The following is a 27292-nucleotide window of genomic DNA, read 5'->3' on the forward strand; positions in this document are numbered from 1 at the left end:
CAAGGTAGCTCCTGACAATGATATGGGGCTATCCTGGCTGCATATGGCATAAGACCCGATTTGGCAGGACTGAGGTTTCATATATGTTATATAAAACAAGCTGAATTGTTTTTGGAATGCTATAGGTCATTTTAAGGATTTCAGCAAAAATTCATGGTAATTAAATAAAGGACAAGTGTAGTTTTAAACAAAGTTTGCTTAAATCACAATTTCAATAATGATGACATAACAAAACAAATATAACTTAGCAAAGACAGCATTCAATTTTGGCCACAGGCGAAAACTTACGTAAACTTACAATGTTATGCATCAAATGATTTTTTACCCTAAACGAAATTACTGTTATGGCTTAATATAACTTTGTGCTTGCTGATTCATATTTCAATGAAAATATGAAAAAATTGTAAATACCTTCGATAACCATGATTTTATATCCCTGATTTAATAATCTTCATATATAATAAGAGTTATATTTGGCAGTATAAATAATTATTTCTTTCCTGTTATGAATAATTATGTTCATTTAAATTAACTTTGGTAAAACTTAGCTTTACACATTATGCTTTTTTTATTACCTAAATAACCTGTTGCAACTAGCTTTAAACCAGATTTTTGTCACATAAACTTAATTCCATTCATATCTTTAAGTCAAAATTATAAACCATCTGTATAAGTGGTGTGGCGCATAATCAAAGTTTAAGTGATATCAACAACTTCTCATCATGCATTGCAGAAGTCATGTATTCAATTTTTACACTTATAAAATGCAGATGGTGAAATAATATTTCATTTATATAAAATTGTATGACTTTAGACAATGTGCATATGGATAGGTATTAAAGGGGCCTTTTCATGTTTTGGTAAATTGACGAAATTTGAAAAAGTTGTTTCAGATTCGCAAATTTTCGATTTAGTTATGATATTTGTGAGGAAACAGTAATACTGAACATTTACCATGCTCTAATTTAGACATTATATGCATCTTTTGACGATGTAAAAACCTGAAAATTATAAAGCGTTGCAACGCGAAACGATTGAATAATTTGGAGAGTTCTGTCGTTGTCGCTACATTTTGTGAAACTACGATGATTGCTTATATATAGTATAAAATACATCTGACATTGTATGCGGAAGAATGGTCGAGGGGTCTAAGTAGGAGGCTTTTTACGCCAGGATTCCAGGGGCAGTGGTTCGAGCCCTGTTGAGGGTTCTTTTCTTTTTTATTTTTTTATTTTATTCTTGATTTTTTACTGGAGCTTTTTAGAGCAAATGTTTACATTTATCAAAAAAAAGCATTTAATGACAAACTTCAAAACATGCCAAAATCTGTGAAAAGGCCCCTTTAATATTTTTTTAACTTTCTTTTCAGATATGTAATAGAAAATGTATGTGCTCAATCTGTGCAAATACATCTAACTGATGGAAAACATGTTATACTTTCAATCTGCTGAAAATTCTTTGAATATAATTGAATTGTCATTCAATACCACTAGAGAATAGATAAAAGCCTTTCCAGCAAAATGATAAGAAATCTATAAATCTATATCAAACCTCTACATATTTTATGTCAGAGCAACAAAGGATTTAGTATGATATTCTTTCTTAACAATCATTACAAACGGAATACAAAGAATCATATTCCATAATGTTTATTGATCCTTTTTGTTCCTGATTGTATCAAGGTAAATTATGGGCAAAGCAAGTCCACAAATATCCAGGAGCTAGATTTGTGTTAATCAATTACCAAACACGTTAAGGTTTTTAATTCTTTGATAAATAACTTTGAGCATGAATGTGTTTTGATTAAAAAGTAATACTTTTTTACAATTACCTTAGGACTTAAGATTGCAATACAAACTGTTAAAAAGTAAAATTTCCTCCCATATAATTTACAATATTAGTAATCAGTTGACATATTTATGTTTACCGGTATACAATAATATACATGTAGACACTAGTAACTATGGAAACACAATTTAAAGACATACAAAAATGCAAAGATTGAACGTGGGCTATAGAAAATAGCATTCATTTAACAATCAACAACTATCGTCACAACGTCACCTCGTTTACATTTCATATCACAAGAAATAATTATTATGCTGCTTAAAAAGACTGAAAACTTGAAAGCTACAGCTAAAAAGAAAATGTCACAAAAAGCCTACAAGGGCAACATCTTTAAGAGATAGACATGGCGAAAGCCCGTCGGCCCGTCAGCCATTGCCAACGAACATTTAAAAAGGCCGACGGTGAAATGCAAAATCGTCGGCCTTACTGGCCAGCGATTTTTGCTTCAAAAGAGTGTAACCCTCTTGCAGTTTTCACAACTACATTATTTCGTGATTACCGACTCATGATATTTCCGGACATAATTCATTGAATTTCGTAACAAACTGCATCGATAAATTCCGAAAGTGATTCAAAACGTAAACGAAGCGTCTCGCCGAACGACATAATACTTAACTATTGGTTCGCAAAAATAGTCGGACATATACGAGTTTAAGGTCGTTGCTAACATGATCTTAGATGGCTGACAATAAAAAGAAATAACGGTGCTCAGCGAAAAGGACAAATAACAATCAAATTAACGACGAACAACATATAATTAGTATGGATTAATGACAAGCGCGTGCCATTCTACGATGGAGCATACGTTTTTGATACAAATAAAACTTTTTTGGGGAAATGTATGTACTGAATGTCACAGAGCAAGTGTTTGAAAATCGGAATGAAGTCTACTCGCGAAGAAAAATACATCTAACAGTTACAGGATTAATGTTCGAAACTGCAAAAAAAGACAAACATGATTTGATTTATATTATATGTGGATCTGTGTTTAATCAGATTCATGTGCATATTTTGCTTTATTATGTTTGCCACTTCATACAGTTTACTGTAATGGCATGTTAGTTAAATGGATATTTAAAGGTAAACTTATTTAATATATTAATTACTCTTGGCTAAATACATTGACAACAATCAAGTATATATATGTTTAATGCGTAAATATATCTATAAATACATTGACAACAATCAAGTATATATATGTTTAATGCGTAAATATATCTACAAACTGAAACTAACACGCTTAATTTACTTCCCCAAATCAAATTTTCATGCTTATGTTTGCCCTTATGTGAATTTACTTTGCCATGCTGAGACTAATGGCTCTATGCACTCCCCAGACTAATGGCTCTATGCATTCCCCGGTCAAACACTTAAAATTGAGGCCTGTGAAAATTTCAACTGGCCTGTGAATTTTTTCGCCTGGTAGACCAGTTTGGCCTGTAAACTGTGACGGTCTTTCGCCATGTCTGTAAGAGATCAGAATTCGCCAAAAAAAAATCAATATTATAACACATACACCTCAATATAATATATATACTAAGAAAATAATTACCGTATTGCAATCTGAGATAAAATTCATTTTATTATATGGGGCTAAACCACAAAGTCCTCATGATCATTAACAGTTACATATTCAGAAGAATTTATAAGAGAATGTTTACAAGCCTATTTAATGAAATCTTTGTATCAGAAAGTCAAACACCATTAAGCTTCTGGATATACTCATGTAAGATAAATGGCTTCAAATTAGATTTGAGCTGGTCTCAGACTATGGGAAAATCTGCATGTGTGTTACATGTAGGTATTTTAGTCCCATATTAGACTGTGTGGACTTTACAGGCTTATCTAGGAGGATCCTCAACGCAAATGCACCAAACCATTTTTTTTCCACAAACATCAATGACCATTTATTAGATTGTTTAACCTGAATTGAAATTGCGGTAATTGGTCTCAATACATTAAGAATTTACTACATGTAAAATAATACAAGTAAGAAGTTCTGACCCAGTCATAATACTGACTAAAATACACTATTACAGAGCAAATGAGTGAGGTAATAATTGTATGCAAACCTTTTGCAAACAATGTTTGACATGTCAGAGGTGTAGCATAAAATATGCTACATTAATTGCACCAGATTGTATTGAACAATTCCTCTGCAAAAACAAATAGCATGCAGCCAGCATCTCTGATACATTTGCTAATGAAAAGCAATTTTTTTCTCAAGATTAACCCACTTTTAAATGAAATAAATGAAGTTATAAAATAAATGAAAGTTATACTATCATGTAACACCATAATCATCTTTGTTGCTCAGCTATTTTGATACTCATACTCCATGAAACATGAGATTATGTGTGCCAGATTCAATTGCTGAAGCTAACTGCTTACTTGTCTTCATTACTTACTATCACTTACTTACTTACTATTAAGGCCTAAATAAAAATAATCATCCTATATTAGCCTATGCAGTCTGCACAGCCTTGTAAAGGTCTACCCTTTCAACTTTTTCAGAACTTTAAAGTCTCTTTGAAACAAGAATTCAATCTAGGCGGAATGTGTTGTTCTTAAACTGGGACTATTTATGCAAATGCATTAAGCACACTTTTCCCAGTGCAAGGCTCAATTACAGATCTGTTGGGCCTTGCTCTGTGAAAAGAGGATTTAATGCATGTGAGTAAAGTGTCATCCCAGATAAGCCTGTGCAGTCCACACAGGCTACTCTGAGACGACACATTCCGCTTTTATGGTATTTTCTGTTTTAAACGTCTCTTCTTAGCAAAAATTTAGTTAAGGCAGAAAGTATCGTCCCTGATTAGCCTGTGCAGACTGAACAGGCTAATCTGGGAAGACACTTGACGCAAAAGCATTAAACCGCTTTCTCACAGAGCATGGCTCTGTTATTCTCTGCAATATATGCTACTCAATGCTAGGAAGGAACCTTAGGAAGCTTGAATTCGTCAAATATTTTAAAACATTTTGTTAAGTTTTAATTTTGAAAGGAAAAAAACACACACAAATTATGTTACAAGGTTGATACAATTCATTAGGAGCATGTATTATGAGACAATAAACACAACTTAATAGTATTAATATCAATTAGACTGTTCACAAATTGCTGATGCTCTTTTTAAAACTAATGGAGCAATGTGATTAAAAGAATGATTCACTATAAATTAGTTATGTCATGCAAATAAGGGTCTCTAACCATATGTGTTCGGAGTAGCTCCAGTCTGTGTATTCTCGCGGTTTGGTCAGGAGCTATCCTGTCAGCTTATGAGACCACAATGACTTTATAGCAGACAAGGTCACTTACATGCGCAGGCTGGTCAGGAGCTACGCCTGTCAGCTTATGAGACCACAATGACTTTATAGCAGACAAGGTCACTTACATGCGCAGGCTGGTCAGGAGCTACGCCTGTCAGCTTATGAGACCACAATGACTTTATAGCAGACAAGGTCACTTACATGCGCAGGCTGGTCAGGACCTACGCCTGTCAGCTTATGAGACCACAATGACTTTATAGCAGACAAGGTCACTTACATGCGCAGGCTGGTCAGGAGCTACGCCTGTCAGCTTATGAGACCACAATGACTTTATAGCAGACAAGGTCACTTACATGCGCAGGCTGGTCAGGAGCTACGCCTGGCACATATGGCATAAGACACATTTCTGCAAGACGCAGCTCAAATGTTCAAACAAATAATTACCTTGATAAGTATTGTTTGACACTCCAAAAGCTCCTATTTGGTCAGTGAAGCTGAAATCCCATTGGTTGATGTCTCGGAGATAATAGTTAGAACATCTGTGTCAATATGTCTTCCTTTAAATCTCTGAAATCAAAAAAGACCTTTGGTTAATCAATAAATTCTTATTAAAATTAGAAAAAAGTAAAGAAAAACATGCTGTCCAAAAAAGTCATATATTAAACAAAACACAATAACTTAAACATAACTAACAGTTTTAGCAAACTTCATACTTAAACACTAAAAACATGCATGGTTTGCTTTTAACAAAATCAAAAAATAGCATTAAGATGTTCATATAATGTTAATCTGAAATCAATAGAACAAACATAATATATTGATTATCTGTGTTTGCTTTTTATTTCACATATGTTTTAACAGGAAAAAAAATACCATTCCCCTTGAATGTTTCTTAAAATAACACGATGGAAAGAAATCATTGAGGCACATAATCTTGCTGAGCTGGCACATTCAGAAATGACACCCAGGGTGAAATACTTGCTGAACACACATTATTAAGGTTGTTATACCCATTTTCCACTGAAAGTTTCAATTTTACCAGCACAAAAAAATATTGGCTTTAATCAATGGCTGTGAATAAACAAGAGCTGTCACCATAGAATGACTTATGCCCCTTATAAACGCTTGATAGATGTTATGAGCTTTTTTCGAAACCTAAACACAGATTTCGAAACCTAAACGCAGACCCTAAGTTCAAGTTCAAGGTCACAGGGGTCAAAATTTGTGTGCCAATGGAAAGGCCTTGTCCCTATACACATGCATACCAAATATGAAGGTTATATCTCAAGGGACATAGAAGTTATGAGCATTTTTCAAAACATAAACGCAGATTTTGAAACCTAAACGCGGACCCTAAGTTCAAGGTCAAGGTCACAGGAGTAAAATATTTTGTGCGTTTGGAAAGGCCTTGTCCATATACACATGCATACCAAATATGAAGGTTATATCTCAAGGGACATAGAAGTTATGAGCATTTTTCGAAACCTAAACGCAGATTTGGAAATCTAAACGCGGACCCTAAGTTCAAGGTCAAGGTCACAGGGGTAAAAAATTTTGTGCGTATGAAAAGGCCTTGTCCATATACACATGCATACCAAATACAGGCCTTTTCCACCCTATGCCACGGGTCCGAAATTCGGCCCCATTCCCAATGCAAATCTGGTTGTTTTTATCCCAATTGATAAAAAATTCCCAATTCAAAAAAAAAAAAACAAAAAAAACACTTTTTTTTTTAACCTTTAAATATTTAAGCTAACCTGATCCAGAGTAGAAAATAGAACAAGGGACAAAAAAACCAGGTTTTCATTGTGAAAAAAAATCTGATTAAGGGAGACAACTCAAACTGAACTTTTGAAATGAACAAACAAAATTAACCCCCTTTGTAAGTTTGTTTCAAAATAAATCTATTTTAAGTTGTGGTGACCTTGACATTGGAGATATTGACGTGATTCTTTCGTGCGACACACCGTCCCATGATGGTGAATAAATGTGCCAAATAATTGTAAAATCTCACAATGAATGACATAGTTATGGCCCAGACAAGCTCATTTATTGCCAATTTTGACCTTTGAACTCAAAGTGTGACCTTGACCTTGGAGATATCGACGTAATTATTTCGCGCGACACACCGTCCAATGATGGTGAACAATGACATTGAACAACATAGTTATGGCCCGGACAAGCTTGTTCCGCCGGCGCCGGCCGCCCACCAGCCAGCCAGCCAGCCAGCCCGCATTCGCCAATCTAATAACCAGTTTTTTCCTTCGGAAAACCTGGTTAAAAATATGTGAAATTGATTATTTAAGACTTTCCTTATTTTCCCTGAAATCCGGCGTTTCGCGCGATTTTTTAACCTAAAAAAGGCCAGGCCTTTTCCAAAAAATCAGATAACAAACCTGCCTTCATCACACATGTTCATAATAATTTGTAAAATTTTAATAATATGTTATCAAAAAAGTCGTTATTTACCAGTTAACGACTTTTTTGAAATATAAGAAACACTATTTACATGCGATTATTTTCCCAATTGAGCCAGTTTTGCGATTATTTTTTCCCAAAATGGGTTTTTTCACGACGCGAAATTCCAAAAATTCCAGTGTCGCGTTTTCCCAAAATGGAACGGAAAAGGCCTGAAATATGAAGGTTATATCTCAAGGGACATAGAAGTTATGAGCATTTTTCTAAACCTAAACACAAAGAGTGACGGAAAGACAGACAGATGGAGTGACGGACAGACAGATGGACAGTCTGATCACTATAGAATATGCCACCTTTTCTTCGAAAAAGGGGGCATAAAAATTGATCTTTCTGCAACCTGGACTTTTAACATCATAACCAGACACGACAAATAAAGTAACATGTCATTCAAAAATGGGTCTTATTCCATTATAGACAGTGTGCCTCCATACCAGTCTTCGCATTTGCTGTTATTGCCCAAGGCAGTCTGTCCGTCCGTCACAAAAAGTTAAAGGCTATATATCCTAGAAACTGCATAAGATATTAACATGAAACTTCATAGTTGTATACATATCAATGAGGAGAAGTGTCATGCACAAGAACATTAACCCTACACTTTCTTTAATAAAAGTTATTGTCCTTTGTTTTTGTTTTTAGTTGATGTAACTTTTCTGGGCTATACATCAGATACGACACAATATTTCAACATAAAACTTCATAGGTGTGTAGAAATTAATGGGAAGAAGTGCCATGCACAAGAACCATAACCCTACACTTTCTTAACTAACAGTTCTTGCCCTTTTTTGTTTTTTGTAACTTTGAGGTATATCTCAGATACGCTTCAAGATTTCAACATAAAGCTTCATTTGTGTATAGATAGATATCAATGAGGAGAATTGCAAAGTGTAAAAGAGCACTGCATATTATATATTGTCAGAATTTTTTTTTTGTGTTATAGGTCACAGTGACCTTGACCTTTGACCTAATGACCCAAAATGGGTGTAGCATGTAGAACTCATCAAGGTGCATCTACATATGAAGCTTCAAAGTTGTAGGTGGAAACACTTTGATTTTAGAGGCAATGTTAAGGTTTTTGTTAAAGTTTTATATTAGAGATCACAGTGACCTTGACCTTTGACTTAGTGACCCAAAAATGGGTGTGGCATGTAAAACTCATCAAGGTGCAACTACATATGAAGTTTCAAAGTTGTAGGTGGAAGCATTTTGATTTTAGAGCCTATGTTAAAGTTTGATATTAGAGGTCACAGTGACCTTGACCTTTGACCTAGTGACCCAAAAATAGGTGTGGCGTGTAGAACTCATCAAGGTGCATCTACATATGAAGTTTCAAAGTTGTAGATGGAAGCACTTTGATTATAGAGCCAATGTTAAGGTTTTAGCAGGACGCCTACGGCAGACGGCGGACGAGCTGGCTATGACAATAGCTCGGGTTTTCTCCAAAAACAGCCTCGCTTAAAACAAGTACCCTACACTTAATTATTTTTTATGATTATACCCTACATTGTATATCAAGGGACTTGCACCCATCCATAAACAAAATTTATTTGCCAGTGGATATCAATTAAACAAATTTGCTTGTTGTTATTAATATTGCTGTTATTTGATAAAAAAAACTTGCATAATAAAAAAGATGATATGAAGGGAAATTGATATTTAATTATTCCTTTAGAAAATATAATTAGGTATCCAACTCTTTTTAAGTATGAGACTAGAACGTACACATTTTCTCAGTCATATACTGTCCTAAAAATTCGATCCATAACAAATAATGGCTTAAAATTAAATACAATAAATAAATAGACCTTGTTTACACACAAAATTATTTAAACAGTAAAATAAAAAATAACTATCACAAACAAATATATCAGTGATAATATATACATTTAACTAATTAAATATATACTTACAAAAGAATGTTTATCTATTTCCTTGTGATTCCTATCCTTGTTACCTACATGTGTATTTCACTTTCAACAGAAAAACCAATATTCAACACCAATGAAAAAACTAAATCCAATGACAAACTTTATCTAAACCAGTGTATTTTAACTGAATCTTCTTCAACAAGCTGAGACAAACTTTCTCACCTCCTACGTACCCTGCCCAGACATGCTGAACAACATGTCACTATTTCACATCAATGAAAATCTGCTACAATCAACTTATAATCAATAATTAATACCCCACTACTGTGTACTGCATCCCCTAGGGGTATTAAAAACAATGCAAGACAAAGCGATGTGGTATTTGTTATAATCCAGTGTTTTTTTCACCTATAGGGGAATGGTGGCGGGGCCCGTCCAAAGGGGAAAAACGCATCGTTTTTTAGGAAAAGGGGAAAATTAAAAATTCACTCCTGTATATGTAATGATATTCATTATATGCATACACATGTATGTATGAATGTAATATTCACAACTGAATGTCTCAGTCCTTTTTCTGATATATATGTGAATGATTTTTTCAACATTACTTTCAGACATTTCAGCCGTCATGCAAAGTCTCAGTTTTCCAAGCCAATTTGAGTCTAATTGGGATTTTTTTCATCCACAAAATGGCAAATTTGAGCATTTTTTATCAATAAAATGGACCACATTGGAATGTTTTTATCAAAAAATATTGATACAATAAAGATACAATGTAACATCAGGCCTATTCCTGGCCATTTTGGGAAACAATGCAATTCATGTGAAAAGTCAACTGATTTGGGAAAAACTAATTAAACGTAATTCTTTATAATAATAAAAAATCCTACTCATTATAGTAATAAACTCTGTAAGTTGTTCATGAAATAAATTTGAGATATATTTATCATAAGACATTTGTTTCTAACAAAAAAACAAAAATATTTTATTTTTTTTAAATCTTCAAGGGGATTTTTCTACAAAATTGGGGAAAAATATATACTCTTTTTTGAGCGGAATGGGGTTGAATATCGGCCCCAAAATTTCCATTAAAAAACCCACTGAAATCCTAAATGTAATCCAAAATACAAACAATTCGCAATTTTCCTTCAGGGGTTTTTGGCACTCTGTGACATACTGACCGTTGGTTCTGATCAAACAGAACTGTTAGCAAACATATCTAAAATTGAAAATCTACCTATAAAACCTTTGACACAATATTTTAATGTGTGTGTCCATAAAATTTTGTTTGATCTCAGATAACATGTACTTGATTGGGACCTTTCCTTTTTAATGTTGGAATGGCATTCTTTATTATTCTTACCTAGTATTAAATTGAACTGTTTTTGTTATTATTTCTTATTTGAAATTTTATTTCATTCTTTGGCATTAACAAATATCTTTAAAGCATATAAATTGAAATTACACATAATAAATTATATAAACAAGAAATACAAAAATTGAATTTAAATGTTTCTTTGTTGTTGTTGTTTTTAATCCAATAAACACACTCTGAATATAGACTTTTTGTTGAGTAATTTTGGTTGATTGAGAAAATACTTCTCAATATTGAGTCCGCTCTTGTTCAAACGTTCTTCACGTAAGTGTACAAAACTTTTCTTATGGTGTTAAAACTTTGTGCAACATTTCTGTTGGAAGAATACTTTTAAGTACACATGTTCAAGAATCAAATAACATGAACAGAGTACTGGTCATAAACTTAATGAGCTAAACCATTCGAACAGGAATGTTGCACGAAGTTTTAACACCATTAGCAAAGTTTTGTACACTTATGTGAAGAACGTTTGAACAAGAGCGGTCACCAGACGCCCCAAGGAACAAAATTGTTCCCAGGTAGTGATCAAAGCATTCACAATAGACATACAAGGAAAAACTGCCCATATACCTGACATTGTTTTATAACAAACCATAATCATTTTTTAACTCAGCCTAAAGATATCATAGCAAAACAATTATGCTTAATTATCTTCAGGTTTCATGGTGAGTGGGATAAAAATATTACTTTTGTTGATATGTTTTAAGACAAACCATATAAAAAAACTTCCCCAACTAAAGGCCAAAGGGTTTTCAATGCATGGAATAGACTTAATCCCTTAACTTTATAGGTTTTCACACACTTGACCCAGTTTCCAACTTGGTAAAATATGATCCTAATAGACTGATCCCGGAAAAGCACAAGTTTAGAAAAACCCACTAATCACCCCGGTACAAACAACGCCGGTCCATTAAAGGGGCCTTTTCACAGATTTTGGCATTTTTTAACTTATTCATTAAATGCTTTATATCGATAAATGTAAACATTGGATCGTAAAAGCTCCAGTAAAAAATCAAGAATAAAATTTAAAAAAGGAAAAGAACATTGCTCGGACCAGGTTTCGAACCTGAGTGACCCCTGGAGTCCTGCCAGAGTCCTGAAGTAAAAACGCTTTAGCCTACTGAGCTATTCCGCAGAGTACATATACTTGAAGTATTTTATACGTTATATAAGCAATCTTCGTAGTTTCACAAAATTTAACGACAAAAACAGAACTCTCCAAATTATTCAATCGTTTTTAACGCTTTATAATTTTTAGGTTTTAAAATCGTCAAAAGGTGCATATAATGGCTATATTAGGCCATGGTAAATGTTCAGTATTACTGTTTCCTCACAAATATCATAACTAAAACGAAAATTTGCGAATTTGAAACAACTTTTTTCAATTTTGTCAATTTACCAAAGCGTGAAAAGATCCCTTTAAATCAACCAATGATAGATTGCTTTAAATAAAAACGGTTGATACTGTGTGTGATTTTGAAAGGATTATACAAGTAAATGGGTCGTGTTTATTTGTACCAGCAGCTTAAGTGGGTTTTTCCAAAAAGTTGCTTTTTCCGGGATTCATATATTGTGACTCATTTTCTAACTCAAAAGCTTTTAATTATCCAATTTTTCCACAAGCTTTTTGGTCATTTAGTTTTGACAGCACATAGCCTTGTTTTAAACTTGACAGAGGAATCATGAATATACCTTACCTGAACTTGTTTCATTTTGATTGGGGGAAAATGTTAAGTGTTCAAAAGCTTTTTCCTTACTAGTGATCTAGTTTTTAACTCCACGTCAACCAGTTTGAATTTGGTCAAGAGATCATTGGGACTATTGTACAGACCATGTGTCATTAAGATTAGGAATTAAATGTTACCTCTAGTGTGTTCACAAGGATCATATTTACATAACAAAACACATGAAAAACTTAGAGCAAGTTGTGCTCAGGTGAGCAAGTTGCGCTCAGGTGAGCTGAAAATAAAATGATTCTGATCAATTTAAAGTTTAATTTAAAGCTGAACATTACGAAAATAGAATCTCACAGAAGATAACACGTATCAGCAAAATATAAAACAAACTTAATATCATTAGTTTAAACATATATATTTTTTTGGCAAATACAGTGTACATCAATCATGCATAATACAATCAGTATAAAGAAATGATTGAAATAAGCAAAACCATTCTTACATAGTTTCCCTTCTTGCAGTAGTATTTACGCAATAAATGGGTTTGCTTTGGGATTATCATTGCACATAACCCTTTCAGTGCGGGAACCGAATTTTAAAGGCCTTTGCAAACAGTTTGGATCCAGATGAGACGCCACAGAACGTGACGTCTCATCAGGATCCAAACTGTTTGCTATTCTGATAGTATTCTTTGAAAAAAATAGAAGAAAATGCTAATTTTAGAAATTCTGCAAACAACATTTTAGCAGATGACAAATTTCCCAGCATGCAAAGGGTTAATGATGAAATGCACTGTATATACTGAGGGGAGTTAATATATTAATCTTAAATATTTATCTGCCTTTTAATTGCTAAACTGTAGTAAAATATATCAAACCTCCAGTTATTTTAATTGAAGCAGATTCCTGCTTTTTCATGCAATTCTTTTATAATTTTCTCACCACTTGCTAGGTTATCTAGAACACCTGCTAATTTATAAATTTTGCTTTTCAATTTCAAGTTCAAATACCATAATCAGGTCAAACTTGAATAATCTTTCAAATTGGAAAAAATATCTGGATAGACACTGATAACAGAACTATAACATGTCTTAAATTACTTTGGCCAAGCTCACTTTCTGCATATTCACCCAGTTATAACCATGGATAATGAGGACATTGGCATTGTTTGTCATATTTACCAACCATAATAAATTATTCACTATTGTTTAAAAGGTAAATTAAACACTTTCAGATTTAAATAGATTACCATTTTTATATGCCTTTTATATATGTAAATAAAGAAGATTTTATACAGAACCAGCAAATTCTTAGAATTGATATCCATCACCAAATAAATTTTGTTTATGGATGGGTACAAATCCCTTGATATACGGTATAATCATAAAAAATAATTAAGTGAATTCATATCCCTTGCCAAATTAATTTTCGTTATGGATGGGTGCAAATTGATATCTATACACCTATGAAGTTTCATGTTGAAATCTTGTAGCCTATCTGGGATAAAGCCTAGAAAAGTAAAATCGTACAAAAACAACAAAGTGCAATAACTCTCAGTTAAGAAAGTGTAGGGATATGGTTCTTTTGCATGGCACTGCTTCCTATGCATAGTTCCGCTCACTGACCTGTCCTTAGTGATTGTTTCCACGCTTCACACGCAGTGTTTTTTTTAAATGAAATATTCGGCGTTATTCGGCCCCATTCCCCCCTCTTTAGAGTATATATTTTTCCCCCAAATATTTTTAAAATTCCCCTCTCAGAAGTGTTATTCAATTTTAATCAATACCTCATTTAAATAAGTCTTTCGTTACGAATTTACTACAATTTTCCTGAACTGCATCCGCGTGTTTACTTTATTTTAGCCTTTACCGCAAACCGTACGTAGTTCACTATCACGACTTTCGCTTTACGACATCTACCGCAAACCATTCGTATTCCAACATGTCGCACAACAACGAAAGCTATCGTAAAAAAATTGACAAATCTGTTTTAACTTAAAAATAAATTGATATTCTTTTCAAACAAGTACAACTTAAAAGTCAGTCTTCTTCAAATGCAGGCAGTGAAACACCAGAAACTTCCGGTCAAGAGAGTGTTGAAAGACTGTTTAGTTTGCTCAACCTGCTTTGCACGCCACAGAGAAACAGGCTTGGGGAAGCTACACTGAAGTCCCTGATCAGACTTTGTCTGCACACGGAGAGACTTGGTGAAGATCGAGGAGGTCACCAGAATAATTGATAAATTCGTTGAGAAGCCCAGAAATGTTGAACTTTGAACATGAACATAACATGTTAATGAATAAAAGAGTTTGAATTATGTTTTTCTCCCTGGTGAATTATAGTGTTAAAACTTGATTTTGTACTGTTACTAGCTTAGCAGAGAAATTTCCCCCTTTTCCCCATTTACGCGCGAATTTTCCCTCTCTCAGGGGCCCCGACCCCCTTCACCCAAAACTGAAAAAAAACACTGACACACTACATCCAAAATGGCATCCGCTGATGCTGAAGCATCTGATACGCTTGTTAATATTTCTGACAATATTTCAGTTAAATTCCTACCAAATTATGATAAACTAGCAGATAGAATTTTAATAGAGGTCTTAATTATTACACTCAAGGATACATTCATAATATAAAGATTTTTAATGAAGAAAACTGTGTGCGTGTCGTCGATGACTGCTCGAGATCAATGCCGAAAAATGAAAAATCACATCGTTTAAACATCGATTTGTCCAATCAAAAGATTACAGAATCACACTGCAGTTGTAAAGTTGGGTGAGTTATTATGATTATTCAATGATTTAAAAAGTATTCATTGTTATTGGTAACATCTTTATTAATAGTTGGTTTTTTATGTAAAACCTGTGCTTTGATAGACTACTGCGGTGCCTGTACATTTTGAAATTATTTGATTAATACTTTCGTTAGCAACACTTTTCACTTTCGATTTAACGAATGGCGTGTGAACCGGTAGCAACAAGCTGCCTGGCAGCGAATACAGTACCGCTATTTGATTGGTTGAAAATAGGACTGTAGGAACTATGGATTGATTCCTACACACCCAAGAAGTTTCATGTTGAAATGTTGTATCGTATCTGAGATATGGCCCTCAAAAGTTCCATCTTACAAAAACAACAAACGGCATTTACTCTTTAATAATTAAGAAAGAGAAGGGTTATGGTTCTTAAGCAAGGCAATTCCAAATCAATACATCCACTAAGTTTCATGTTGAAGACTTGTTTCATGTTGATATCTTTTAAAGTTTCATAAATATAGCTCTAAATGGTTTTGTAAGAGACGGACGGACAGACTGATGGATGGACAACGCCAATCTAAACCCTCTGCCTATGACAATGGATATTGAGCCACTATAAAGAAAGCTTGCACAGTTTTTTAATTTAGCATCATTAAAGAAGAGGTCCGAAGGTTCTAAGGTTGCCTTCTGAGACCCCAAGGAATGGTGCAATAAGAGTGGCCTCTAGAATTATCAAGTCTTTTTTTGTTTTACCTAGTTGTCTAGTTTTTGAAGATTGGGAAATAAATGCTATCTCTTTAGAGTTTTCATACGCTTTTCCTTAAACTTGATATGGTGACCTATTTTTTGACCACAAATAACCCAGTTTTAAACACTGCCAAGGTATCAGTGCCGCAAGTGTTCTGACAAAATTTCATGAATATAGGGCAATTTATTCAAGCTCGAGTGTTTTTTGCTGCAAATGCTGATGACACTGAACAATGAACAAAAAGGCTTTACAGAAGCTCACCATGAGCTAGGTGTGACAAAAATGCACAAAAGCCAAATAGATGTATGTAGATAGGGCCGATAGGCAATGTGTACAGATTCACAAACAATTGAACATAACATTCAAAATGTACTTCATTTTCTATAGAATAAATTATGTGTTCATTATTTTAAAATTGCATTTAATCCCAAACCCTTTTGAAATACAGTCATGTACTTTGTTCAATGCTTTAAACAAAATAACTTAATACTGTAAACAATTTGAAGAATTCATGATTATTGTAAAACTGTCAAGCCCATGAAAACCAATAATGGCACTAGACATGATCATAGTCTAGGACATTGAGTCACCCACTTCAATATCCTATCCGGTAGTTCTAATTATAAATCAATACAGATCAATACCAGTTATAGTAGCATTATAGTGGAGATCAATACTTGTCAATAGCTGGCTATGGACTCCCACCTTCAAGGCATACCCGCTTTGGTATTGATTAACATTAATATTTATTCTGCGTCTAATAAAAAATGTCACATCATCCAATACAAATAAAAATCAATCTACCAAACCCAATTTTCTAACATTTCAAAATCAAAGTTTGTTTAATGTTATTGTGATATTGACATTGCTGTCTGTTTATGACGTAAAGTAAGGGAAACATTCAGTGATTAGTAAGAAAACATTTGTCTTCCCAGCAATTAAAATATTTTAAGAACATATAAATGGCTGGCATACATTACATTGCGTCACAATACACAGGCATACATTCGGATTTGTTTCATTATAACAATGCTATTACAACTGCAGTGAAAATCAGAACAAGAGGGCCAAGATGGCCCTAGTTCGTTCACCTGAGAGGAGTCGGTTCATTCAATCTTTACCAAATGTCAAACTTGACCTAGATATTGTCCAGACAAACATCCTGGTCAAGTTTCATCATTATTTCATCTGCAAGTCATGATCAATGTACCTATGAAGTTTCATGATCCTAGGTGTAAGCATTCTTGAGTTATCATCCGGAAACCATTTTTCTAAGTTGAGTCACCGTGACCTTGACAGCCATTGTGTTAATACCTTTTTTGGCACTGTGACCTTGACATTTGACCTAGTGACCTGATAATCAATAGGGGTCATCTGCGAGTCATGATCAATACACCTATGAAGTTTCATGAACCTAGGCATAAGCGTTCTTGAGTTATCATCCAGAAACCATTTTACTATTTCAGGTCAGCCTGACCTTACCCTTTGACCTAGTGACCTGAAAATCAATAGGGGTCATCTGCGAGTCATGATCATTGTACCTATGAAGTTTCATGATCCTAGGCATAAGCCTACTTGAGTTATCATCCAGAAACCATTTTACTATTTCAGGTCATCATGACCTTGACCTTTGACCTAGTGACCTGAAAATCAATAGGGGTCATCTTCGAGTCATGATCAATGTACCTATGAAGTTTCGTGATCCTAGGCATAAGCGTTCTTGAGTTATCATCTGGAAACCATTTTACTATTTCTGGTCACCATGACATTGACCTTTGACCTAGTGACCTGAAAATCAATAGGGGTCATCTACGAGTCATGATCAATGTACCTATGAAGTTTCATGATCCTAGGCCTAAGCGTTCTTGAGTTATCATCCGAAAACCTTTTTACTATTTCGGTTCATCATGACCTTGACCTTTGACCTAGTGACCTGAAAATCGATAGGGGTCATCTACGAGTTATGATCAATGTACCTATGAAGTTTCATGATCCTAGGCCTGAGGGTTCTTGAGTGATCATCCAGAAACCATTTTACTATATAGGGTCATCGTGACCTTGACCTTTGACCTAGTGACCTGAAAATCAATAGGGGTTATCTGTGAGTCATGATCAATGTATCTTTGAAGTTTCATGATCCTAGGCATAAGCGTTCTTGAGTTATCATTTGGAAACCATTTTACTGCTTTGGGTAACCGTGACCTTGACCTTTGACCAAGTGACCTGAAAATCAATAGGGGTCATCTGCGAGACATGATCAATGTATCTATGAAGTTTCATGATCCTTGGCATAAGTGTTCTTGAGTTATCATCCGGAAACCATTTTACTATTTCGGGTCATCGTGACCTTGACCTTTGACCTAGTGACCTGAAAATCAATAGGGGTCATCTGCGATTCATGATCAATGTACCTATAAAGTTTCATGATCCTTGGCATAAGCGCTCTTGAGATATCATCCGGAAACCATCTGGTGGACGGACCGACATGAGCAAAACAATATACCCCCTCTTCTTTGAAAGGGGGGGGGGGGGCATAATGAGAAAACTTCACCCCTCCCAGCAGCCATGTTATTCAACTGACCGGAACCATTTTTAAACTCAACTCTCGTATCAAGGGAACAAATGTTCTGAGAAAATTTCATGAAAATTGGGCCAAATATGTGACTTCTACTGTGTTCACATGTTTTCACTATATACATATAGAGAAAAATGCCCCGCCCACTGGCAACCATGTTTTTATACCGATCCCGACCATTTTCGATCTCGTCTGAGATACCAATAAAACCAATGTTTTGACCAACTTTCATGATGATTGGGCAAAAATTGTGACTTCTAGAGTGTTTACAAGGTTTCTCTATAGCCAAATTGGGAAAACTGCCACTATATACATATAGAGAAAAATACCCTGCCCACTGGCGGCCATGTTTTTTCACCGATCTCCACCATTTTCGATATAGTCCGAGACATCAATTATACCAATGTTTTGACCATCTTTCATGATGATTGGGCAAAAATTGTGACTTCTAGGGTGTTCACAAGGTTTCTCTATAGCCAAATAAGGAAAACTGCCCCGCCCACTGGCGGCCATGTTTTTTAACGGATCGGAACCACTTTTTTACTCAACCAAGATATCATGGAGACAAACATTTTGACAAAGTAACATGAAGATTGGGCATGAAATGTGACTTCTACAGTGTTTACAAGGTTTTTCTCTTTTTTTGACCTAGTGACCTAGTTTTTGACCCGGCACAACCCAGTTTTGAACTTGGCCGAGATTTCAATGGGACAAAGCTTCTGACCAAGTTTCATGTAGATGGGACAAGAAATGTGGCCTCTAGAGTGTTTATTATTAACGGACGGACGGACATACGACGGACAAAGACCAGTCACAAAAGCTGACCTGAGCAATCAGGTGAGCTAAAAAATCATAAGTTATTTACAACATGCTGTTAGTGCAATAGGAACCATTGGGCTTATGACTTACGAGGAATCAATACCAAAACTGTCTAGCAGTTCTCTAGTTTCATCAACAATAAAGAACTCAGAACCTTCATAGGCCGCAGCCAGGAATAATTTAATAAATCAATAGACTGGAACTGGCCTGGGAACTATGGCCATGTATATACATGTGAAGCAAAATGTATGTGTGCAATGATGCATACCAGCATAAACCAGCATATTTATAAAGGAACATTAAAGCCAAGCCATAGTGAATAGAAGTTTATTGCTTCCAAGCTATAAATAAACAGATTAATTTTAAATGCATTTGACCTCTCAAGAACACGTTTAGCACTAAAACTATATACAGATATTTGGCAAAACTATTTGGTTATGTAAATCCTGACCAGTGCAATAGTAAACCAAACATTTTGCATAGCAAATAAAGGAAAAATACACAGATGAAATTATTCATCAATCCATGCAGGGCTTACTCTAACCGTTGCCAAATAAGTCAATCGCTACAAATTGACCCATGTGGCTACATAAAATTCAATTTGGCATCAACTTTTTATTCATAAAACCCCATAAAATAGCCAATCCACGAGCTCTGGATTCTGTTGTAGTTTCATTTCATTAAAATGCGCTTTAATAATATAAGATTCATTTATATGGTATTTTCCTTTCGCTATTCGTTCTTGACAAGGGCATTTAACATATTTAGAATACAACAGGGGTGTTAAAGTCTCCTGGCCTGCATTTAGTTCTTCTCATCAGCATTATTTTAAATATTATTGTAGCTTGAACAGAAGCTTTTCTTCCATTTTCAACAACAGCAAATGTCCCTGGGGTCTAGCTAGCCTCAAAATTTAGGGAGAAGTCGGGAGAAATGGTACATTTGCGTCATAGATCTTAGTTTTACATACAGTCCAACCCCTCTTAAGCAGCCAGTCAAGGGAAACGGCCAAATTGGCTGCTTAAGCGGGGTGGCCTTTTACGAGGGGGTTGGGTCATAGGGAGTCTAGAGTTGATGGCCAACTGTTCAATTTTTGTATAAACAAAACGGTAAATATGTGTACATGTACTAAACAATGTATAGACTTAAAATAATTTTATTTCTTCTTTTCTAAAGTCAGCTATAAAACAACATTTTCATTCAAAAAAATATTCCATTCATCTTTCTAATCATCATCAATATCATCCTCATCAGAATCAAGTCAATGAAAAAGAATCATTCTTATGATTCGTTGTTTACAGAATGCGTGTTGTATGGCCCCAATGCACTTAAGATGGGAACAGTTGTGAATCAGTTATGCGTGAATAACTCCTGTGTCACTATCAATCGATAATTTAATTGGTTAATTGCATTTTTATGTCTTTGTAATACCTACCGCACGAATTGGTCCCGACAGTGATCTCCTCCACGATAAAATCGTGGTCAGTTACTTAAGAGACTAATAATAGCAACCAGGTGTAATCGTACTGTTAATCGTGCTTTTCATGCAGAATATTATAAAAACATTTATTTCGCCACGTAAATGGTTTTATCAAAATTAATATTGAAATCATTGTAAATATAAAACAAATATGAATGTTTTGTTAAATTCCCAAATGAGAATCATAATTTGTAATCCAAAACACACTCCCGATTGATTTATGTTAACGAGACGTTTACAAATCCTAGCATCAAAAAAGTCCTCATGTATTTCCTTTGTCCGGACAAAAGCGCGCGAAAATTATGCACCAATGTACAATGTCACGTCATACCCATGCAAGCATGTATTGATTTTCGGAAAAAACTTTGTAGCACATAGAACATGTAGAGCAGTTGATTTCGGTTAAAAGTTGCGTTGTTCTTTTTAACTTTTTATTAGCCGATAATTGTCATAAATGTGTGCTTGAAATAGTATGATTCAACAGCTACAAATAATCAATTATAAATGAAGAATCTCTTTTCCAGTACTAATAGATGATATTCGCATGTGCGGAAACAAAAAGATCAAACGGTCGAATATTGCTTTTAACCCGATAACCTGCCGCTAATTAATTGCAATTTTGCAAACTGGCTGTCAAAATGTTTATCACACATCAGGCTTCAGTACTGCAGAGCATAAACTGCAGACCGGAAGTACGTATCGATTTTTTCGCCGTTGCGTCGGTGTAATTTTGCCAGTGTACATGACTGACTTACTCGCGCATGACCACTCATATGGGGGGGAATTTAACAATTGGGATGCAAAATTGCTGGTCGCTGGCCGGAGAAACAGGGTTACCGCTAAAAAGGGGTGCATTATATAGTGTTTATTGACGGTCGTGGCACAGACCGGCCGCCTACACGGGGCGACCTGCGATGAAGGGTGACCGGAAGTAGGGGTTGGACTGTATATTTTGCTGCAACATAAAGGATAAGTGGTTTCTGTTCAGCATTCAATCAACTCTTCGCTTGTTTTATACAATAAGACATGTTAAGTGTATAAAACCTACATTTTTTTTATTTCTCATTGATTGTTGATAATGATGGTACTTAAAAAAAAATAATCCTGAACAGGTGTATCAAATAAACAATTTTAACAAACCATGTTCAGAATCTTTTTACTTCCTTGTTAATTTTAAGCAATTCAACATTAAATCAAATTCATATTTTGTTACAAATATTTGTTTTAAATTAAAAATTCATTTAAAATCTCATTTACAGCAGAGATTCCAAATCTGACCTGTAAATGAGTCCCATATTTATTGCAGTGATTTTTTTTGCTTTTTTTTGTTACAGCCTGTGGCATTTGGATTGGGAAAAATAGCGCGATAAACCATGAAATTGGGAAACATTATAAATATGATTATAAGAACAGAATAAAAATTGCTAAGTTCATGTTTGACAGCATTTTTATATTATAAAGTGTTGCTTTCATGTCTTCTTACAACGTTTAGTTAATATCCTTCCACATGGATATTAAACTTGCAATAATCTATAGATTCTTCAATATATATGTACCATTATGATTTAATCATAATCTCTTTAAGAGTATGAATTTAATTTAGGATGTTTTTTAAAGTAAAATATGATATGGTGAAAACATTAACAAATATTAACAAACATGCTTAAGTGTTCTTGCTGTGTTAATGTTGTATTAAATGGAGCTAAAAAAATACATTTCATTTGTTTACCTTTTAATATCTTGCACAACTGACATCCTCAGTTCAATGCCATTTCACCAAACTATACAGCGTGACAAACATAATAAAGCAGAATATGCATATGAATCTGATTATACACAGATCCACTAACATATAAATCAAATCACGTTTGTCTCTTTCCATTTTCGAACAATACCCATCTTAAATGCTTTAACTTTGTGAGTAAACTAACTCCAATTTCCCAACACAGATTTCCGTGACGCACATTCACTGTGAAGATTTCTAAAAATATTTGTTGTTGTTCATCTCAAACGTAGTATTTTGCGTTAATTGACACACACATTAAATTATCTCCTAATAACCATGTGATGTCCGCAGTTAATTTTAGTGTTATTTATCATTTTTGCTGCTCATCGCAAACTTCTCGTCTGCTTGCCGCCATCTTGGACGTGTGTAAAAACAGGCGTTAACAAACGGGATACATCGACTGTCGACAGTATCCTCCGCAATATAGAGAGAGATGTGTGGATAGCAACGTAAAATCGTATTCGGCTACATTAGCGAACATTCGTAAGTCAGTTGTCATTCGGCGAAGACTCGACAAGCTCGATCTGCACTCGTTCTACAAAATTAACGCTAAATGACATTGTTATCTTATTGGCTTTATTGGGAAAATTTTGTCATTTTTTGGGAAATTTTGGTCAGATTTTTGGGGAAAAAGGTCATTTTTTGCAATTGGGAAGCAGCCGAATATCGGCGGTAATTTTGGGCAAAAAAAATCACTGTATTGCCAGTGCTAGGTTACCTTTTCCCATTTTATCATTCTTGAGTATTGTTTTTATAATGGGCCATGTAACTTTGCTTAAGCATAGTTATTTGTAGCCAGCACAAGGAAAATTAATCAAGGCATCATCTATGAACAATTTTAAGAAGTCTAAAGCTCCAAACTGTTCTTTTGAATGTTCAACTTTGCATGACCTGTAAATGGGGCAACTTATGGCTGAGAATCCTCCTATGTCCAATTCTCCACATCAAATTGCTTTTACTGATCAATGTCTGGCACAAAACAATTTCAAGAAGTCTAAAAGCTCCAGACTGTTCTTTTGAATGTTCAACTTTGCATGACCTGTAAATGGGGCAACTTATGGCTGAGAATCCTCCAGTGTCCAATCCTCCATATCAAATTGACTTTAATCAGTCAATGTCTGGCACAAAGTAAATCATTTAAAGGGGGAGATGTTACTTCGCCTTCATGAAATAAATTTTCGAAATTAATATTCCCTGGGCGAACAAATCGCCCACTTCGCCCACTAGCAATACCCCTGTATATTACAAGTTTTAGATGTTGTGGTTATTTTCTTTTTCATTGAATGAATTTTTGTTTTGTTTACATTGATAACAATATTACAGGGCTATAGATAACAAGCGTATTTGCGTTATTACGTAATTAAAAAAAGCAAAAACATAACAAAATTCAAAATAAAGCGTACAACAAGGGACAAAATTGTCACAAAACCAGGTTTTCATTGTGAAAAAAAAACTGATAAAGGGAGACAACTCAAACTGAACTTTTGAAATGAACAAACAAAATTAACCCCCTTTGTAAGTTTGTTTTAAAATAAATCTATTTTTAGTCGTGGCGACCTTGACATTGGAGATATTGACGTGATTCTTTCGTGCGACACACCGTCCCATGATGGTGAACAAATGTGCCAAATGATTTTAAAATCTCACAATGAACGACAAAGTTATGGCCCGGACAAGCTTGTTCCGCCCGCCCGCCAGCCAGCCCGCCCGCATTCGCCAATCTAATAACCAGTTTTTTTCCTTCGGAAAACCTGGTTAAAAACGCGAATACAAATTTAATAACGTAATTCCCATAAAAAACATTGCGTCATGAAACACAATTCTTACGATAACCGGGCGTATTTTTAGACTGGTTATTTTCCGTGGCGTACAAAAATGTACCGAATAGTTAATATGCCGTCCTATAAAGAAAAGAAGGCAGTCTTTCTAGCGGCTTTCAATCTTTGGGGTATTATTGTAATTATTCGTTGACCCGTCCGATTTCTACTTTCACTATCAAGGTATTCAACTCAAAATGACCCGAAAACGGGGTGCATCGCTTTAAACAGCCATACATGTAACTTCATCAATTGTGCAGCGATTTCACGAACTCGGTCTTATTCAATGCAAAAATGAATGAACTTTGATCAGAAATTCACTAATTGTTTGTAGTTATGTACAGGTACTTTTCTGAATTCCATTTGTATAAAAATTACAGTAACCTTAGTAGATTTTTATTATATTATATATGTCATTCCCTAAATTACCCAATTGAGTTAAAAAAAAACGGAAGTAAAAAACCTAATTAAGCTCAACAGAAGGGGGTGAAATTTTTTGCTAAAACTATTGAATTTACAAAAACCCTATTGTTGTCAAAAACAGGGGGTTGATTACCCAATATACCCCAAAAGTTATCTATAGCCATGATATGAATAAATTGTAGCATACAAATGTAAAAAAATGCATATTATGCAAAATGAAGTGTCTTTGCATGTATATTGAAATAAACTTTACTAGTGATAAGGAATAATAATAAAAATCTAGCATTTTAAGATACAATTTATCTATATATTTAATTCATTTCACACAAGTATGTTTAACCCTTTTGTGATTGCTTGTTTTCATGATGGTGTTTTGTATACTTCAATGCTTATGTTTTATTAAAAGAAAATTAGTAAAATTGTATATACTTCAAATTTAGTTCAATGCTATTGTTTTATTCAAAGATAATTATAAAAATTGTATGTGATATAGTGCATGATTTATCCGATTATCAATTAAATTGATGATTATGTCAACCTTCTCTATATGCTTATATGAATTCAACCTCTTTTTGCCAACCAGTGGGCAGAGTCTAAATTTTGCAGGTGCGCGTGACATCACACGTTAACCCGTCTATATTCGTTCAAATAAAACATTTTTAGTGGCTTTTACTGTGCAAGTTGGTAAAGACATTTTACTGTCCTGCTTACATAAATAAAAAACTTTTTGAAAAACTGCAAACATAAGAAAAATGTAACAAACAGTATACATGTTATATTGTACCAAGAATTAATGAAGCTTAAATTTGCTTAATATTTGGTATTCAGTGCCCCAGATAAGCTGCGTATCTGCGTCTTTCACCCTATTAAAATGTCTAAAATCGCAAAGAAATTCAATAACATGCGTATTGAAAACGCAACCATTTTGATTTGTACGCAAATTCGTCAAATTCGATGCGTACGACACAATAGCTTCTATCGAAAATGCTTTGCTTATTTTCGGTATTATCTCTTTTAAATAATTATCGCCACGCGTCTTTATTAAGCAAGCGCCTGGATGACGGAGCATGTCAAACTCTCTGCGTTCTAGATTTCATAGTTAAATAAAGTGTCTGATCAAATTATTTTCCTCGACATACATGCGTTTTTAATCCGACTTTATCCGTCGCTCATTGTACATGTATTTATAAAGCGCCTGTACTTTCAGTTTCTATAACGATGCGAAATAAATATATCTAAGAGAGGTCAAAAGACGTCCGCTATTGTTGCGCAAAAATATCAGTCGATCGCAAACTGTTTCGAACCAAGACAGCAAGAGCCAAATGATCATTCGTGTTATCGATTTTTTTTGTTTTAAGTTTATATTAAGGACAGTTTCAATGATTAAAAATGTTATGAAACATCAGTTTATTAAAGTTAATTATGATAGTTTAAAGTTTTATTGAATCAATACAAGTGAGCATCTTCCACAAAGGTGAAACATCAGTGATATAAAGGTATGCATTTTTATTAATCATTTCACCCTATTTCAAGAAGGAAATCACCCTATTTTTCAAAATCAATGGGTTAAAACCCTATTTCTCAAATAATTATCTGGGGCACTGGTATTGAAACAATGGTGGGCACATGTGTTCAACCCTGCAAATATTAAAGACATAATAAACCATAACGCAATACTGATAAGATACCTAACACAATATAGCAGGCTAAACCTTCCATTTCATACAAAACTAAATTTGAGTTGATCTGATGATATATCACATTCTAGCATTGCTATCATTGTCGGTGAGAAACTGAAAGTAACACCTGCATATCCGAATAGTTCATCCAAATTTTCGGTCAAATTAAATCACTTCGACATTCTTCTTTTAAACTCAAGAATTAGACTAAATATTAGGTAACCTATAATGATTTAAACAGTTCTGTCATATCTCTTGAACACTACGAGTCAAGAATATGTGAATATTTTACGTCAAATGGAAAACATACCTTAAATTCTTTCGTAACTCGAGAGTCGAGTCAAATGACGGGTCCGAAATCCAACAAAAACATTTGAGTGTGTTCTCAGATTTTACGCGTGTCCTTGATCTAAGTGTTCTTAATTTTAGCTTTCTTTTCGTCGTCACAGAAGAGCACTTTTTAAGATGAGCGACTGATAAGTTCTTTAAATGTGCACTATATCGAATTTTGCAATTCCATTTCTATTCAGGGCACAAATATGATACCGAAAAGTTAACATGTCATGCCGTCATTTGATTGGCTCATGTACACGCACGCATTACTCACTCAGGTGTGACAAACGGTGCGTCAACTGGAATTTTATCCAACTTTTAAACACATACACCTGGAGACTTTTCAACGCAACACTTTTCAAACTTGAAT

At 34.4% G+C, this 27292-nt stretch overlaps 1 protein-coding gene across 2 annotated transcripts in view; it reads right to left on the reverse strand.

Annotated features, from left to right (window-relative positions):
• The window catches only part of LOC127871542 (ceramide glucosyltransferase-like), a 43366-nt gene extending 16175 nt beyond the window's left edge, over positions 1 to 27191 (reverse strand). The window contains exons 1-2 of one of the 2 annotated variants that reach the window (XM_052414580.1): positions 26900 to 27191; positions 5560 to 5682 (exon numbers count right to left, since the gene is read on the reverse strand). The gene's annotated coding sequence lies outside the window, so the exon portion shown is untranslated. Of the gene's footprint in view, positions 1 to 5559; positions 5683 to 9500; positions 9626 to 26899 lie in introns of those variants that run through there. The other variant, XM_052414581.1, reaches the window with a different exon arrangement.
• Between the last annotated feature and the right edge of the window lie 101 nt (positions 27192 to 27292).

This window comes from Dreissena polymorpha, chromosome 3 (assembly GCF_020536995.1).
Source record: "Dreissena polymorpha isolate Duluth1 chromosome 3, UMN_Dpol_1.0, whole genome shotgun sequence".
NCBI lineage: Eukaryota > Metazoa > Mollusca > Bivalvia > Myida > Dreissenidae > Dreissena > Dreissena polymorpha.